The following is a 6,711-nucleotide window of genomic DNA, read 5'->3' on the forward strand; positions in this document are numbered from 1 at the left end:
GCTGATGAGAAAGGTATGAGCAGGTAGGTAGGAGGAGAAGGAGGAGAGGAAAGAGGTGGAAGAGGAGATGAGAAAGGAGAGAGAGGAGGAGGAAGGAAGAAAGAGGTGGAGAGGAGATGAAGAAAGGAAGAGGAGAGAGGAGCGGAAGGAGAAGAGAGGTGAGACGGGATGAGAAAGGAGAGAGGGAGGAGGAGAGAGGAGGAGAAGAAGAGGTGGAGAACGATTGAGAAGGAGAGAGGAGTGAGGAGGAAGAGGAGGAGAAGAAAAGAGGTGGAAGGAGATGAGAAAGGAGAGAGGAGGAGAGAGGAGAAGTAAGAGGTGGAGGGAAAAAACAGAAGGAGAATGAGAAAGGAGATGAGGAGTAGGAGGAGAGGAGGAGAAAGAAGAGAGGTGGAGAAGGAGATGAGAAAGGAGAGAGTGTAGTAGGGTGAGAGGAGAAAGAAAGGGTGGAGAGGAGATGAAGAAAAGGAGAAGGAGGAAGAGGAGAGAGGATTGAGATGTTGGTCTGATATTGCATTATTATTACATTATTCATTATTAGATTTATTAGATTATTACATTGTAATAACAAAAACGGTGGTAAAAGTTCTCAAAGTGTTCAGGGAAGAATTATCTCTGTGTCGACACCCCCTCCCTGAATAAATGACTCTGTGTGCGTTGCAAAATACTGGTAGCACCGCTATTCCCCTACGTAGTGCATTAGGCCTACTTTTTTGTGCACTCTACAGAGAACAGGGTTCCCATTTGGGAAAGACTCTGTCTCCTATCAAGATGTTTCTCCAATGTGAATAAAATAGATGCACTCCCCTAAAAGAGTATGCTAAGTACATTTGCTGTATTTTGTAACCATAGAAAGGCATTCTTTTGCCATAGCTGTCTTAACTCACCCTTAAATGGACAGCCCTGGTTTTCATTGTATGTTTCACCTATATCATGTTAGCTGAGGCCGATAAGTAATCAAATTATAAAATAAAGAGAAGCGCACACCAGGCACCGTAGACTCCGGGCATAAATGCCTGCTCTCTAATTCATACCAACGTTGGTTCTGATCATGAGTCAGGCTTAGGTCTTCTGAATCTTCTTATGCACCGATGGTTTATAAATATTGAGAAATAACACGAGCACTCGAATTTAAGGCCACTTTGGCCATGGCTGGGAATGACTTCGTGTATAATGAATCAATAACCATGTGGGTTGTCAGAGTACCTCTAGAGGTGTACCACTGTATGAATAATGGCCAAAAGTGGCCTAATATTCATTGGATTATCTTCTCATATTACAAATGGCACTAGGAAGCGAGCCAGCAATACAACTGAACCAATACAAACTAGGATATGCCTCATACTGATGCAGATAGACTCACTTATAGACCGATACACCCTCGAAAGTTAGCAAACAACGACACAAAATGGCAACTTGTGGGCAACACTGCTCAAGACAAATCAAGAGAATGGCTTCAAGATCAAACGTACCATGTATGAGAACCGCAGTGAACACAAGAGGTCTTTAAAGTTTTAATTGCAAGTATCCGAAGACGAGCCTCCTCTAGCAGTGTCGTTTGCTGACAGAGTCTAACTGCTTTTTATTATCAATGGTTCACCCCCTTACTCCTAGGTGATGCGGGTGACATGTATCGTATGCACACTGTATATATTAAGTACAGGTCATATTGTAGCTTCTACTCCTTATTGTTGCTATTCCAATGCCAGATAGATATGATTGAAAGGAAGGAAATAGCAAAGAAGACGATAAACAAGTTGACAAGAAGCAGGGCTGTCCCACGTATTATGATCAGGGTGACGTAGACACGCTATGAGACAGATAGTTCGCAATGCCCTTACTCTTTGTTACATCACCAATACATAAATGCAAATGGCTTGTACTTTAGGCCATGGATGACAAGCTGATTCTTTTCATTACAGTGAGCGGATGCTCTATCTTCCTGAGTGCATTGCACGAATGTAGTACGGAGAGAACAACGCATCGGTCGCTTGACTCATATGATCACAGAAAACAAGGAGCTTCATTCGCTCCGACATGTCCTTGGTGGAGAGATTGAAGGAAATCCCTTCATATTGTTGGTTTCCTTGCTGAATCTGCATATCGACAGAAAATTTCACTGTTTTGTGAATGTTCCACCAATTACAAACATGTTAGTGCCCATAATCCACTGCAGCAATCATACCTGTAGGGTGATTATGAAATGACAGCGGGCTGGGCAACCTACCAAAACTACAGACAGTAAATGTATAGTGCAACGCTGAAACCATGGAAGTTCATATAAATATTTACAGTGCGATCTGGTGTGACATCAGAGATTTAAATTCTTCCTCTTTGAACCTTTGAAGAACATTTCACGTACACGGATTTGAGTGTTATGTTAACAATGTAAGCAGAATCTAATGAATGCCTGAGACTAAGTTATATGAAAATAATTAGTCTACTGGAACTGCTACATAGTCAGAAGGACCAGACACATCTCAATCCCGTTTCTCTCCTTCTCATGCTCCTCTCACCTTGTTGTGCTCCCTCCATCAGACTCCTCCCGCTCTCCCCTCTCCCTTTCTCATCCCCCTCTCACAGCAATCTGCTCTCTACAGCCTCTCTCCTCCTCCGAAGCTTCTCCTTCATCCCTCCAAGATTCCTTAGATAGCCAGATCGATTTCTGCCATCAAGAGTCTTTCCACACATCCTAGAGCCGTACAAATCTCTAGCCTCTGGGTCTCACTGACAATACTCTGCTGACGCTCTTCTCTATACATATCTATCCGCTCGCCACTTGTTATGCGCAATCCTCTCTCTTCTCCAGCTCTCGCTTCTCCACTACTACTCTTTCCGTACTCTCCTCCTGATTTCTCATCTCTTCTCCACCCTCTTTCTTCTCCTCCTCTCTCTCCTCCTCCTCTCTCCTTTCTCATCTCCTCTCTACTTTTCTCTCCTCCTCTCTCCTCCTCCCCTCTCCTTTCTATCTCCTCTCCACCTCTTTCTTTCTCTCCTCTCTCCTCCTCCTCGTCTCCTTTTCATCTTCTCTCACCTTTCTTCTCCTTCTTTATCTTGCATCGTCCGGAGGATTCCCTAAAGATTGGAAAGCTGCGCGTCATCCCCCTCTGTCAGGAAGGGGGTGAACCTAGACCCAAACTGTTACAGACCTATTCCATCTGCCCTGCCTATCTACAAGTCTTCGAAACGGCCTAGTTAATAAACAGATCACTGGACCATTTCGAATCCCACCATAACCTTCTCCGCTGTGGAATCCGGTTTCCGAAGCCGGTCCACGGTGCACCTCAGGGCCAACGCTCAAGTTCTAACGATATCATAACCGCATCGATAAAAGACAGACTGTGCGCCGTCTTCATGACCTGGCCAAGGCTTTCGACTCGTCAATCACCGTAATTCTCTTATCGGGCAGACCTCATAGGCTTGTATTTCTAACTGACTGTTGCCTCGCTGGTTCCTAACTACTTCGCAGACAGAGTTCCGTGTGTCAAAATCGGAGGGCAATGTCTGTCCGGACTCGTGGAGTCTCATTGGGGTTACCACAGGGTCAATTCTCGGCCGACTCTTTTCTCTGTATATATCAATGACGTCGCTTCTTCTGCGGGCGATTCTGATCACCTCTACGCAGACGAACCATTCGTGTATACTTCTGGCCTTCTTGGACACTGTGCTAACGTAACCTCCAAACGAGCTTTCAATGCCATACAACACTCCTTCGGTGGCCTCCAACTGCTTCTTCTAAAACGGCTTAGTAACAACCAAATGCATGCTTTTCACCATTCGCTGCCCGCACCGCCCGCCCGACTAGCGATCACCACCCTGGCGGTTCCGACCTACGAATATGTGGACACCTATTAAATACCTAGCGTGTCTGGTTAGAGTGTAAACTCTCCTTCCAGACTCATATTCAACATCTCCATCGCAATCAAAATCTAGAATTGCATTTCTATTTTTCACACAAAGCCTCCTTTCACTCACGTCCGCAAACTTACCCTCGTAAAACTGACTATCCTAACGATCCTCGACTTCGGCGATGTCATCTACAAAATAGCTTCCAATCTCTACTCAGTAAACTGGATTGCAGTCTATCACGTGCCATCCGTGTTTGGTTTACCAAATCACTAACGCACTTCACAGCTGCGACTGTATGCTCTAGTCGGCTGGCCCTCGCTACAGGATATTGCGGCAGACCCACTGGCTCCAGGTTATCTATGAGTCAAGCTAGGTAAAGCTCCGCCTTATCTCAGTTCACTGGTCACGATAACAACACGCCACGCCGTAGCACAACGTTCCAGGCAGGTATATCTCACTGATCAGTCCACCAAGCCAACACCGTCATTTGGCCGCCTTTCCTTCCAGTTCTCTGTGGCCAGTGACTGGAACGAATTGCAAAAAATCAGCTGAAGTTGGAGACTTTATTTCCGACTCAACAAACTTTAAACATCAGCTACCTGAGGCACTAACCGTCGGCTGCAGCTGTACTAGTCCGGATCTGTAAAATTGCCGCCCACCCAATGCTAGGCCTACCTTATCCCCATACTGTTTTTATTTTTATTACTTTGTCTGCTCTTTTGCACACGCAGTAGTCTCTACTTCACGATCATCATCTGCTCATGTTAGTCACTCGCAGTGTTAATGCTGCTAAATTGTAATTATTCGCATCCTATGGCCTATTTATTGCCTACCTCCTCATGGCCTTTTGGCACCACTGTATCTAGACTTTCTTTTTTCTAACTGTGGTTAATTGGCTTGTTTAATGTTTAGACTCATGTGTAACTCCTGTGTTGTGTGTCTGTGGTCAACAGCTGCTTTGCCTTTAACTTGGCCAGGTCGCAGTTGTAGAATGAGAGAACTTGTTCTCAACTAGCTGACCTGGTTAGAATAAAGGTGAAATTAAAAAACATAGAAAAATTTATAAACTCAGCAAAAATCAGTAACCCTGTTTTTTCAAAGATAATTCTTAAAATCCAAATACGCCACAGTTCTTCATTGTAAAGGGTTTAAACAGACTGTTTCCCTGCATTGTTCAATGAACATAAACAATTAATGAACATGCACCCGTGGACGGTCATTAAGACACACTACAGCTTCAGGACGGTGGGAAATTAGGTCACAGTTATGAAACGTTAGGACACTAAAGAGGCCTTTCTACTGACTCTGAAAAACACAAAAGAAAAAAAAGGAGAGAGGAGGAGAGGAGGAGAAGAAAGAGGTGGAGAGGAGATGAGAAAGGAGAGAGGAGTAGGAGGAGAGGAGGAGAAGAAAGAGGTGGAGAGGAGATGAGAAAGGAGAGAGGAGTAGGAGGAGAAGAAAGAGGTGGAGAGGAGATGAGAAAGGAGAGAAGAGGATTGAGATGTTGTTCTGATATTGCATTATTACATTATTTCATTATTAGATTATTAGATTATTACATTGTAATAACACAAAACTGTGGTAATGTTCTCAAAGTGTCAAGGGAAGAATTATCTCTGTTGTCGACACCATCCCTGAATAATGACTCTGTGTGCGTTGCAAATACTGTAGCACCCTATTCCCTACGTAGTGCATTAGGCCTACTTTTGTGCACTCTACAGAGAACAGGGTTCCATTTGGGACATAGACTCTGTCTATATCACAGATGTTTCTCCAATGTGAATAAAATAGATGCATCCCCTAAAGGATGTCTGCTAAGTACATTTGCTGTATTATGTAACAAAGAAAGGCATTCCTTTGCCATAGCTGTCTTACGTCACCCTTAAATGGACAGCCCTGTTTGTCATTGTATGTCTTCATCCCTATATCATCTATGCTGAGGCCGATAAGTAATCAATTTAAAAATAAAGGAGAGCCGCACACTCTAGGAGCTCAGATGCAAAAATATTTAATTTACCAACGTTTCGACAGGCAAGCTGTCTTCATCAGGGTACAATCACAGACACTGCGGGATGACTCGTTTATATATAGTGTCAAGACACACAGGTGTCTGTAATCATGGCCAAAAGTGGCCTAATATCATTGGTTAATTTCTCAAATATTAAAATGGCATAGAAAGAGCAGCATACAATAAATACAAATGGATAGCATACGATCATAGACTCACTTAAGACCACACAAGCCTACAAACAACCACAATGGCAAAGTCACAACAATCACAACAATCACAAGAATGGCTTCAGATCAAAGTCCACGTTGAGACCGAAGGGAGCAAGGGTCTTTAAGTTAAAGATCCAAGCAGCCTCTCGTTTTAACAATAAATTATCAAGGTCACCCCCTCTCCTAGGGAGGGTGACATGTTCGATGCCATGTATAATAAGTAATCAATATCTGTACTTCTACTCCTTATTGTGCTATTCCACTCAGGAAGAAAAACAGGAAAACGTCACCCCAGTTAACCCAGTCACCCCAAKAAAATCTCTTTGCATATACAGTGTTTTTCAACATACGCTCCTGAGGCTATGAGAGTAGTACGAGGCAGTGGCGCTCCATTACCAAACAGGCCATTGCCCATCTTGTGGATGGAAACCTTAATTGATGGCTTGCTGAAATCACAGAAATTTCCCTTTTGGAATTCTACATTTCAAACTTTCCATTCCCTCAGCATTCACTTGTCAATTATAGCACGCAGCAACCCAAAAGTACAAAAAATGAACTGATGAAAAAATATCTGATTATTATATCGTAGATTATCATATGGCGGACTGTTATCATCCTGGCTACGCCAACCCCGGCCAACAG

This window comes from Salvelinus sp. IW2-2015, linkage group LG22 (genome assembly GCF_002910315.2).
Source record: "Salvelinus sp. IW2-2015 linkage group LG22, ASM291031v2, whole genome shotgun sequence".
In the NCBI taxonomy this organism is placed as follows: domain Eukaryota; kingdom Metazoa; phylum Chordata; class Actinopteri; order Salmoniformes; family Salmonidae; genus Salvelinus; species Salvelinus sp. IW2-2015.